Source organism: Echinops telfairi, unplaced genomic scaffold (genome assembly GCF_000313985.2).
Source record: "Echinops telfairi isolate 266 unplaced genomic scaffold, ASM31398v2 ScPeMD7_1;HRSCAF=3_0, whole genome shotgun sequence".
NCBI classification, from domain to species: Eukaryota; Metazoa; Chordata; class Mammalia; order Afrosoricida; family Tenrecidae; genus Echinops; species Echinops telfairi.
The window spans coordinates 32776076-32788531 of record NW_022103896.1 but is presented as its reverse complement, the minus strand read 5'-3'; the positions used below and the strand labels follow the sequence as shown (position 1 = coordinate 32788531).

The window sequence follows — 12456 nt, the reverse complement described above, 5'->3', positions numbered from 1 at the left end:
CGTAAAGCACTTTCAAATGCCGAGATAAGGAGTTTGGACTTAATTAGGAAGGCAGCAGGGAGCCACTGAAGGTTCTGTGCAGAGGAGCAATATGATTACAGCTGACAGCAGTCTTAATAAGGCTTAATAAATAGTACAGTTTGTAACCTTAGGCCAACTGCTGAGCAGAAGCGAAAAGCTATGCTGCAGAATTAACAAACCAATTACTGTGAGAGATGATGTCCTGAATTTCATCCGAGTCATTTTTTACACGAGAGTAGAAACTCCTGGAAACGTAAACACATATCTGAAGTGACAGGTGACATGTCTGTTCAGAGATGACTGCCCGGATTTGACTGTCTGGTGTCACCTGGCGTAAACGGACCCAGCAGTGCTAGAATTTACTTTGCACTATGTTTAAAACCTCCTTTCCTTGTAAATATTCAGAGCATGTTTTTATGGCTGGTCTTCCGGTCTCATATCCATTGCCATCTGTCTTATTACTTGTAATAATTCTTTGCCATCTTTTCCTCGAATGAGTCTGTCTGGCCAGAAGGGACGGCATCGTTATGTTATCTGCAGTTTGAACAGCTGACGCTGACTACAAGAAAACATTCAAATCTTGGCTTTAACAACCAGGATTTTGTTTTGTTTTTCATTTAGAAAACAAGATACACAGGAACCTATTTCCTTTGGGTCATGTTAAGGATTTTCAAAGTTGCGTGTGTGTACATGCTTGTGTGGGTCTGTATATGTTTATGTGTGTATGAGCGAGGGAACGTGCATATGTGTCTGTAGGAAAAAATATATAGTTCTCATATTACTTTTTTGGGCAAATAACTCCTGGCAAAAATAAGTTACATAATTAAGTTCCTTATTAAGTATATTCTTTTAATACATTATGATAATTAGTTCCATTGCCACTCCCACTGCTTCCACAGGCAGAACCCCGCTTTCTCATCGGATGCAGTTTTGAACTTAAGTCATCTTACTTATTATACGAGCTGGTGCATTTCTTTCTTTTCTTGTCCATTAGATTTTGGATCCCTGTAAGCTGTGATTATACATTTGATGTCTCACGAGTCACCTGCCTCATTGTACTTTTTATAATAGTTAGTTGACGTTTCCTTTTCTTAGGACTTTCTTACTTAGGCTTTCATTTAATCATCACATTTGAGAACCTACTAGATATTTTGCTTTCCCTTGAAAAGCGTATGTGGAGCCAAGCTGATAACTATAATACCCTCTTCAAGTGGTGTGGTTGGGGTTAATATATGTTAGAAGCAGCCTGGGGGCAATAGTAGGGAGGCTTATTAGAGAGGATGCCCTGTAGTCTGCATTGTAATAAAAGTTACAGTGGAGACGCAAGAATGAGAGTGCAGACAGGTTAGTTAGGACACTACACCTGGGCTCGATGTCAGGCAGGAGCGTGGGAGGAGACTGCTGTGGGTTGAATAAGACTCTGGGCAGAAATGGGAAGCAATGGAGCTGAAGCCACATCCTCTAGGTAAGTCAGATATAATTGTTGTATCTCCATATTGTTATGTTTTAAAATTAATTGGATGTCTTGTTACAGAGTCTGTTAGTCTGAGTACTCACCCTCAGTTCATTGAAAGAAAAAAATGTTACGTGGTTTAAAGTGATAACCTTCTATATTTTTAATTTTTGATTTTATAGAACTCTGATTATAACATTCATTAAAGCATACTGACTTAAGTACTTTAAAAATGGCTTTCAAGGTTGTGGTGACTTTTTAATAAGATGATGTTAATAGAGTAATTGTGCTAGTGCATAGCAAATATATAAGCTCAGTATGTGCTGTTGACATCTACTGTCTTCTGTGTGAATTGTGAGGTGCGTTTGAAGTGCATATTCTGGCCAGTAGCCTTTGGAGGGCACTATACCTCACTACAGTCCACCCTGTGACTTAGCGTGCTATGAGGGGCTACATAAAGTTCATGGAGAAAATGTAATTTTAGAAGAATGGAATTGCTCCACAATCTTTTGAAGCCCCTTCATCTGTAGCTGGCCATTTTTGTTCTCCAGATTTATACCCAATGTGCTCAAAACTGGTTCTTGTGATCTGGACTTGGGTGTAAAATTATGCATTTGAAATTCCAGAGGGTCAAGTGGTTCAAGGATAATGATGAAGGGTTCCTTGGTTTTGGGTTTTTCCAGTGGTGAAAAATTTAACTGTCTCTTGCGTCTTTAGGCTGATTTGGGTATTAGGTCTCTGTATCTGTTTTGAGTAGATTGATATGCTGCTATGGTTGGAAAAATGTTGATCTGAAATGGAACATTGGAACTCTGCTGAATGGAAGATGAATTGCTACCATGTTTGGGAGGTAATCTGTTAGTGGTTTGCCAAGACCACACAATCACCTGACTACCTGCACACTGCCTGTTGGATGATCCCTTATTTCTCAAATTGGGGTTGTCCCGTGTCTTCTCAGGGGTCCTTGGCTTCCATTTTGTATCATTTGAACATTTTTTTTCAACCAACATGCTTTAGTTTAGCCCACAGAAAATAACTCTTATTAATTTAAAAAAATCTTATGACCGATAAAAATGTGACACCATTAAGTAATCAAACTCTTCTGATCTTTTATCATAACTAACACTATCTGACTCAGTTGACATGGTCTCATTTATTAATTCATGATATATATGATATTTTTACACTGGAAGGACATGAGGTTTGAGCGGATTGGTGAGACTTCAGTCACTCTGTCCATACAGCTTACCCTAACCTGGCATCCTCCTTCTGAAGAATTTTCAGTGAGTTTAAAAAGTGGCCTCCTTCAGTCTGGTAATTCTAGTGGGGCAGTCAGGTAGCAGGCGATGTCTTATTTTCTGTTTACATATAAAGACACTTGAAGTGCTGGGTAGTGTGTTGGGATGTGCAAAGTCATTTGGTAAGTCAGTCAGAAAATCTGGAAAAGCATTCTAGTCCCTTGAGTTCCAGGCAGTAGAGCCTGTTGGCTCCAAAGCTGAATAGATGACAGGTGCATGCTTAGGGACCTGACAAGCCATGGGCTTGTTCTTTGGCATGTATGTAGGGCTAAGGAAGATCCCCCCAGGGCAGCCTACAGCTGCCTGTAGTCCTAAATTCTACTTCCCTCTGGATTACGGTATAGCTGAGGCAAGGCCTCTTAGTCTTCTTCTGGTTCTTTCTCATTTTGAAAATAATGAATTTTTTTAATATAACCTGGACTTACTGTTTGCCAGTCTAATTGTAATAGTAGGAACTGACACACTTATTTTATTGTATGGAATTAGATATAGCAAAAAATGCTGTTTAATCAATATGCAAATTAGACTTTATACGTAAATTCTGTTTTCTTTTACCTTTTGTTTTTTCCATAAAAAGAATACAATAAATCTGTATAAGCATTCACATAGGGCTCCAACCCAGTTTGAAAGGGTTAAACTGACTCTTCAGAAAATTAGTACCCCAGAATATTTAACTCCCTGGAGTATAAAGGCATCATACTAGGGAAGGAAGTCTCTTGCGTTTAAAAAATACAATTGAATATGAACATGTATGAACTTGGCATAATGACTTAGGGGACTATCACCATTTTTCCATAAACTGTTCTTTATACTATTTATATTTATGCATCATTTACTTTTGCTCTTCAATTTACCTTAATTGAATATTAATAAACTTTAAAGATACTTAAAATCTCATCATAGTCAGGAGTGAAGAGTGTTGCCTAGCGTCCTGATTTTCAATAAGTGACTGCAGTGAACTGAAAGTACTTGATCTGGCTCTTCTCTCCATAGTCTTGGTAATTCCACCCACATGATTGGGTAGGACCATGCAAATAGGGTTTGTGGTCTTCTACTACAGGGGACTGGTCAGTTTTGCCATTGCATATTGCATAAAATGAGCTGTTTTAGAAACAAGAACAAAGGAGGAGAAAGGAAGGAGAAAGAGGAGCATCCTGGGTAGCGTGTGTCCAAGCACAGAAGTAGCCCTGAGACTGTGAGGCAGAGAGGAGGACTGCTGCCCACAGAATGAGAAACCGGAGTCGCTTCATGCAGGAGACTGGCTTACAGAGTGGGGTGCCCTGTGGCTAAGGGAGCTCAGTAACACTCATCTGGGACAAGGATATCAACTTTCCAGCCCACAGCTTGAGTAAAAATGAGCAGCCCCGAGTTGCTTCCTGTAGGAACCTGACTTGCAGAGTGGAGTGCCCTTGGCTAAAGGAGTTTTGTAACACTTGTCTAAGGAAGCCAGAGGCCAAGGGATCACAGTGACACCTTTAAATAACATATTTAACTGGCATCTAGTTAAATCAAATGTAATGAGCAAGTTGGTCTGGGTAGACTAGAGAAACAAATCCATGGACACACATAGGTGTATAAGAAAGAGATTTATATATAAGAGCAATTGACCATTGAGAAAACATCCCAGCCCAGTCCAGATCAAGTCCATAAGTCCGATATTAGCCCACATGTCCGATATCAATCTATCAAGTCCTCTTCAGACTCACAAAACACATGCAATGATGCCGAATGTAGGAAGATCACAGGCCAGTGGGTAGAAAGTCTTTGGATCCAGTGTCATTGGAAACATCTCAGCGCTGGCAGGGGTCTCTGCATCAGGGTAGGTCCATGTGTCTTGTCAGCTGCTATGTCTCCCAGGGTGTGAACAGAGAGAGAAGTGTCTCCCGCCTCCAAGGAGGAAGTACCAGATTTCCCAGAATCCTCAGGAGAAGGCCATGTCCACACAGAGGCCTCATTGGCTACGATCTGATTGACAGGCTAGACTTCACGCCTTCACTCTTAATTCTCAAATTGACAAGCAAGTATATATATACCACAGTATGCAAGGTACCGTGGCTATTATTAATATGGACTCAATGTTTCAAAACAAGGTGCACTTTATAAGAACTCTTAGATATAAGGTAAGTTCTAAAATACAATCATAAATAAATTAAAAAAATAAAATGCAGTCATCAGCTATCTCTTCAACTATCCTACTGTACCAATATATCCATCTCAGGTGTTCAGACTAAAGAGCTATTTCTAAAATTATAGCTTGGATCTACTTGAGTAGTGATCACCAAAGATAAATTCACTAAAGTATTGGCTGGGTGAATCAGCTATTTCCAATATGCTACTAAATTGAGTTTGCATCTCTAAGCCTCTGTGATGCTAATTTAGTGTGCTGGAGCAGCCTTTAGACCATGCAATTCTACCAGTATTTAAACTTTTGGTGAGGCAAACACTCTCAGGAAAGTTTACCTAGTTCAGGTCTGTATATGTAGCCAGCATTTTCAACTCCAGAAAATGAGAGAAGAGAGAAAAGGCCGTACAAAAGAGACTGTCCTCCTCCATCTGAGTTTGAATCTTTTCTATTCTCAGGAACCTCCATCCACAGAAAAAGACTCCCATTGTCTTACCCTCCACAAAATAAAAAGAAAAGACAGAATCCCCTGACCACCTTCATCGAGTAGTTCTTTTATAAAATAATCTCCCCCAGGTCAGGTATTTAGTCCTCGTTCCTTATTGACCACTTAAACATGCATGTAAATGAAAGGGGCAATGTCAGTATTTGTCAGGCGTATCTGTAATTTAATCATCCAAAGAGACCTTTAACTATTCTATATATAATTTTGTAGGCTTTTAATAAATTAAAATCAATTTGCATGGTCATATTTTGTCCTTTGTTTTTGTTTGTTCTATTAAAACAATATCACAAATATTTTCCATGTCAGTAATTTAGTCAATAATGTCTTTCATGGTTACCCAGTTACTGTGCTGCTAGCTGTGTGACTCCCTATTGTGTCTCAGTTACTTCATCCCTTATATAGGTGTGAGTAAGTAATAACTACCTCACTGGGTTGTTGGTCAGGATAAAACAGGAAGGGTCCCCCCTCAAAAAAATGGAAAGAAGCTCTGTTGGGCAGATCTTTCGTAGGGCATATTTTTCGCTCTAGGGGAGCAAGCAACTTGTTCTGAGTTAGTGCACCCAGTGTCGCTGCCTGGGAAGGTTCTCTCTGGTCACAGTGAATTCGTTCATCAAAGCAGTGTTGCTCAAACCTTGGTTGTAGTCATGGCCGATTTAAGAGAACAGCATGCCGTTATGAAATTTTGTTTCCTGCTTGTGAAAAAATGGCACAGAAAGTTCTGTGATGTTGAACACACCTTATAAGGACAACGCCATGGAAAAAACTCAAGTGTACGGATGGTTTTCTCGTTTCAAAAAAGGTGAAATGTCAATTGATGACAAACCTTGTTCTGGACGTCCATCAACTTCCCAAACAGATGAAAATGTCAATTAGTAGTGCATTTGGAGTTCGTTCCTCCAGGTCAGACTGTTACTCAAGCTTTCTATTTAGAGGTTCTAAAAAGATTGTGTAACAGTGTGCAACAAAAAAGGCCTGATTGTGACACACAGAGGACTGTTTTGCCACCACGACAATGCACCATCTCAGTGCTCCAGATTTTTGCAAAATACAGCATGTCTCTCTTGCCCCACACACCTTACACATCTGACCTCACTCCATGTGACTTCTTTTTGTTTCCATAAATTCAGAGGGACATGAAAGGAGAGTGATTTGAAGCTGTAGAAGAGGCGAAGAAAAAAATGAGGTGCTGTTAGCCATACAAACAGATGAGCTTGGAAAGTGTTTCCAAGAATGAGATCACAGATTTGACAAATGTAATGGAGAGTAGTTTGAAGGTGATAAGGTTCCTTTGAAAAAAAAATTAAATACATGGCTTTGAGAAAAAATAATCCTGTTTTTTGGAGGGGTTACCCTCACATGTTCATGCATCTAAGATACTTGGAACAGAATCTGACACACGAAGAGTTGCCTGTTATTACTATTATTTTCTGAATTGTCTGTAGGTTTCCTCTTTGCTGGACCTTGTCTATTCCGGAGTGCTGGTAGCATAGTGCATCACATAGGTGGTTACTAACCACAAGGTCAGCAATTCGAACCCACCAGTTGCACCGCTGAAGAAAAACAACATTCTGTTCCCACAAAAGATTTATCTCCTTAGAAACCCACAGGGTCCCTATGAGTCAGAATGGATTTGCTGGCAATGAGTTCAGTTTTTTTTTAAATCATTTTACTAGGGGCTCATACAACTCTTATCACAATCCATACACACATCAATTGTGTAAAGCACATTTGTACATTCATTGCCCTCATCATTCTCAAAACATTTTCTCTCCACTTAAACCCCCGGCATTAGGTCCTCATTTTCCCCCTTCCTCCCTGCTCCCCCCTCCCTCATGAGCCCTTGATAGTTTATAAATTGTTATTTTGTCATATCTTGCCCTGTCCGACGTCTCCCTTCACCCAGAGTTCAGTTTTTATGTGCATTCTTCTTAACGATTTGATTGAAAGGTCTTGCCTGTCCCATAAAGCATTTTTATTGACAACTGCAGGCTTCAGTCCTTCAGGAAGTAGAGTTGTGATGGAGGAAAGCTGTATTGTGGTCTTAGAGTTGTTCCAGTGTATCTCAGCACACAATGAAAATGATATTCCTTGTCTAAGGTTACCAGATGTTTTTCAACTTATTTTCATTTTTAAACTCATATATAAGTTAAGCTGAAATCAGAAGTACTGCATCAGGAAATTCTTTAGAGAGGGCTCTTTTTAAAATCTTCATCCTTAGCCCACTTTTGTTATGATTAAGCTAAGCACTGTGAGAAATTGTCTGGCCAGCAAGTTCTCCCACTGATTTACATTCTGTGATGTGTCTCCACCTTTTGTGGGCTGATGAGTGGCATGTATTCATTGAAGCCCAATCTGAGACTGCAGCACAGTGTCCAGAATGCTTTGTACAGCCGGACCCAAAGCTGTGTGCAATGCCAGCCTCAGATCCACCACTCATTCTGGATTGGTGTTTTCAGAGAATAGAGACTGGACTATTTGGAGATGGCCGAGCGCCATCACTGAAGAGAATGCTGTGAATAAGAAGTTAGTTGCTCTCTCTTGGCAGCGACAGTTATTGCCACGTGGCTCTGCACGTCTTCCTTCTCCTTGAAATATTAGTGCAGGAGTCTTAATTTTCTTAACTATGCCCTTTTCTCCATGCAGAGTGCTTGCTGACTTGGAGCTAGGTGAATCATACGTTCTGACAGAAAGAGTGATAAATCTCTTTGCTGGAGAAGTTAGTGATAAATCCACATCATAGCTCAATGTTAATATAAGCCCAAATCAAACCCACTGCTATGAAGTTCATTCTGACTCCAAGCCACACAATAACACCCCTCCCCCGAAATCCAAACCCATTGCCATCGAATGGATTCTGACTTACAGAGGTCCTCTATAAGGTCTCTGCTTTTGGCAAACTGTACGGAGCTGACAACCTCCTTTTTCTCTTGTGGAGTGACTGGTGGATTTGAAGCACCAAACTTGGGGGTTGCATTATTTTGCTTTCTCTACAGCACCATCAATATGCTTTAGCCACTCAGTAGGACAGAGTAGAACTAACTGCCCCATAGAGTGTCCAAGGCTGATCATCCGTATGGAAGCAGACTGCCATAGCTTTCGTCTGCAGAAAGGCTGGTGAGTTTGAATTGCCAACTTGTTAGTTAACTGCTGAGTGCTCTAACCAAAGTCTCACCAGGGCCCCTAATGTTATTATACTCTTACGTAATTCCTATGTGGATTCAACAAATGATATCTGGAGCCTATGGGCATTCTTGGGGGACAGGAGCTATAATGTCTGCACTCTAATATACTGAGAGGAAAATTTGCATCTGTACTATTTAGAATATATTTGGCTATGAGCAAAATAAAATCGTGTGCTATTTAAGTCTACATTCTGAGATGATAGAAAATCTTTCTTGTTTATTATGGTAGCCACTAGCCAGGGTGGCTACTTAACAACTGCCATGTTGCTGTTGAAACTGAATAATGGGATTTTATTTAATTTTAATTAATGGAAATGGCCACATATGGCTAATGGCTACCGTATTGGACAACACAGCTGCAAATGATGGATCAATGAAACAATAGGTTTTTGTTTTTCTGACTTAGAAAGAAATCCAAAACACGGCAGTACAAGAATACTGTATATAGAACATGTTACTAAAGAGCCCTGGTGGTGCAGTGGTTAGGGGTTGGTCTGTCAACTGCAAGGTGAGCAGTTCAAAACCACCTGTGGCTCTGTGGACGAAAGAAGGCTTTCTTCTCCGGTAAACGGGTACAGTCTCAGGAACCCACAGGGCGGTTCTACCCTTTCCTGTAGGGTTGCTGAGTTAGAATTGCCCGAGGGCAGTTTGTTATGAAGAACCTAAGCTCCTTCAAAGGAGCCCTGGTGATGTAGTGGGTTCCCAGTTGAGCTGCTCACCTGCTACCTGTGGGATTAGCAACTGAAACCCACCAGCCAATTAGAAACCATCTTCAGGGTTTCTATGAGTCAGGACACTGGGTAAGCTCCTTAGGCGTTCCTGTTCAGCATCCCCAACATATAGATTTTCCCCACTGTACTCTTCACAGGCAGGAGGAAGTTCGTTAAGGGGTTAGGTTTCTCAGGAGACTTCTTATGATACACCCCAGAGACTTCTGCTCTCATTGGAAAGTAGTGTTGGATGGCCACGTTTAGTCGCCAGGGAGCCTGAGGCAGGGAGCTAAGGACTTCATTTACTATCTGCTGTTGTAGAAACAGCAAAGGGAAAAGTAGGATGGAATGGATGTGGAATGAACAAATCTGCAGTTTTTGCTATAGTCGCACCTACCTAATTCACAGTCTTGAATTCTTAAGATCTCTCTCAAAGATGGAGGTGAAGAATTGTAGATAAAATTAGATTCGGGCTTAAAGACTGTTTAATACTAAAGAATATAGGACGAGAACGTTGAGATACATTTATTGTTGAGATGCTAGGGAACAAAGAAGACCTAATTTATGATAAGTGAAGATTTTTCCATTTAAGGAAACCTCTTTGGATATGATGAGTAGATTTTGAAGCATTAAAAATAAAATAATATGTTACCAAGGAAATAAATATACTGGAGTAAGAAATTAAAAAGCAAATGTCAATATGCGTATGTATGGAAGGCATGTTGTGGTACAAGATGCGTCCATGGGTCACCCTGGGATACCTGCTCCCAACATGAGTGTTGAGCCTCTTAACTATGAGAAGATTGTTAAAAATCTCCTTTTACAGAAGAAGAACCCAAGACTTGGGGTAGTCAAGGTACTTGTGCAAAGGCTTATAACCTTTGAGTTATGCCAAAGCTGGATGGAAATCCACAGTCGACCAAGAAAGGAGTGAGTGAAAGAGCCTGGGCTCTGGTCACTCAGTCTTGGACCAACTTTTTATTTTTTTTTGCTATTGACTGTGTGATATTTCTGAGGTCCATATCTGTTGACATTTGTTCCTCGGCTTCAAATTTGCTGCCATGTTAGATAAAGTCTAGGTTCTCCAGCAGTGCCTACATTACCTACCCACGTATGATTCATTCACCTCTTCTGCCACCTGGTGTCTCTTACTTATTGTTTATGAGTTAGTCTGGCCATCGCTGTAGGCATTTATTCATTCATTCAGATATTAACTGAGCATCCACTCTGTGCCAGGTATTTGTGCTATGGGCTGGAAACGCAGGACTGGTCAAGATCGAAAGGTTCCCAATCCCGGTGGACAGAATTCCGTGCTTCCTCTTTACCCTCATTATTACACATACCCCAATTTTTGGTAAACTGCTCCAGGCTATTTCATTGTCCACTCTTGCCACCAAAGCCCTGCCCAGGACTGAGCTCCCCCAGAGTTCATATCTTCTTCTAATCAACTTGAGTCAAGTAGGTACAAGGAATGATTACTTCATCAAGTTGTTAATTAATATGATCAAGAAATCTCCCATTTTTGGAGTATGGTTAGACTTTTACACTTTTCTCTATCAGAGATGATGAGTTTGTTACAGGCTATTGCTCAGTTTTGCTAAGGAAAAATAAGGGTAAAAAGTAGATAAAATTTCTGAATGTGTGCCAGTGTCTTATTCAGTGTATTTAAGGCTTATGCCTGTTCAGTGTAAATATTTTCCCCTATGCTCTGCAAATTTTTTCTCTTTGAACTTATGATTTTAGAGATGGATGCTAGCTCACATTACAAAATAAAATCAAAGAACCCCTGTAGTCTTTTCTCTGTGTGTGTGTGTGTATGTTGAATTTAGGCCTTTCAGCAGCATCCTGGCTTGGTATCCTATGATCTCTTTTAACAGTTTCCAGACAGTTATAATCCACTGTAAAGTGAGTTCATTTTCTGGGTGTACAAAGGCCTCTTACAAAAGTCAAAAGGGACTGCGGGTTATCATGTAAACCGAGGGCCGGATTAGTGTGCTTAGTTTTACAGACAGAGCCGATGAGATGAAATGTGATACCATTTTGAAAACAGTTGCACACAGATGGGAGGGGACATTATGTTTATATCTCACACTTCCTTCAAATGTAGATTGCGCACTTTACCTTATCTGACTTAATTTCAGAGCTAAACAATGTGGCATGCATTGCTGTGTTCAAAATGCCTTGCTTTTCACAGTTGCCTCAGAAAGACAAGTTTGATTTTATAGCCCTAAGAATGAAGACTCTGTTACCTAACCAGACTTTCCCCTTCACAACACCTGCTCAGTGTAAGCATGACTTCCCGTCTTTTCTAAGACAAGGCTTCTGCCTGTTTTATAGAAGGCATAAGGCCTTGAGATCTAAGACAGGTGCACAGAGTGTAGGCTTTCGCACAGCCTGTGCGGCAATTTGTCTTCCTAACACAGTCTCCCAAGCGCAGGAGAAAATAGCCATCTTGTGGATGCTCTCCTCTCCCCGGGCCAGTGGTGGGCAAGCATTTCCCGGACCTCCACTCAGGAGAAGATGGATGGTCAATCTCTGTTAGCTGCCTCTAACTATTAGGAGCAAATCTACTTAAAAGTTCTGCTTTGTAGTAGAGGCTCCCTGGTGGTGCAGTGGTTCAAGTGCCCTCCTGCTAATGGAAAGTCCAGCGGATTAAAACCACCAGTCATTCTGAGAGAGAAGTCTGTGGCACGTCGCCTCTGCAGAGTTACAGCCTTGGGAGCCCAATGAGGCATATCTACTCTGGCCTATAAGGATCTGGGATCTTGGGGTGCTTATGGACCACACACTGTCTATGTAGTATTTACTGTAGTTCCAACCCTCAGAAGTATAAATCATTGCTGTGTTTGATTAATTCAGCTTGAAAGCTTAAGCAATTTTCTGTTACCGATTTATTCTGACAAACTACATATGTGCATTATACTGTGGGTGACTGTTGTGTCTGTGAAAAACAGAGATAGAAATGTCAGAGGATGTGGAAGGGCCACATGGATTATTTGTTGACTGAGTGGGTCCGTTCCCAGAGCAGGCTCAATAAAGGAAGTACACAATGGGGAAACTAGAGGAGTGATCATATGATCATATGTTATGATACTGCTCGACCCAATACAGGAGCCACCTGTCCAAACTGAGAGCAGCTGCAAATGAAAGAAAAAAAAAAACACA

At 40.7% G+C, this 12456-nt stretch overlaps 1 protein-coding gene across 2 annotated transcripts in view; it reads left to right on the top strand.

Annotated features, from left to right (window-relative positions):
• OXR1 (oxidation resistance 1) overlaps positions 1-12456 on the top strand; it is a 620623-nt gene that overhangs the window by 306706 nt on the left and 301461 nt on the right. The gene's annotated exons all lie outside the window — the stretch shown is intronic.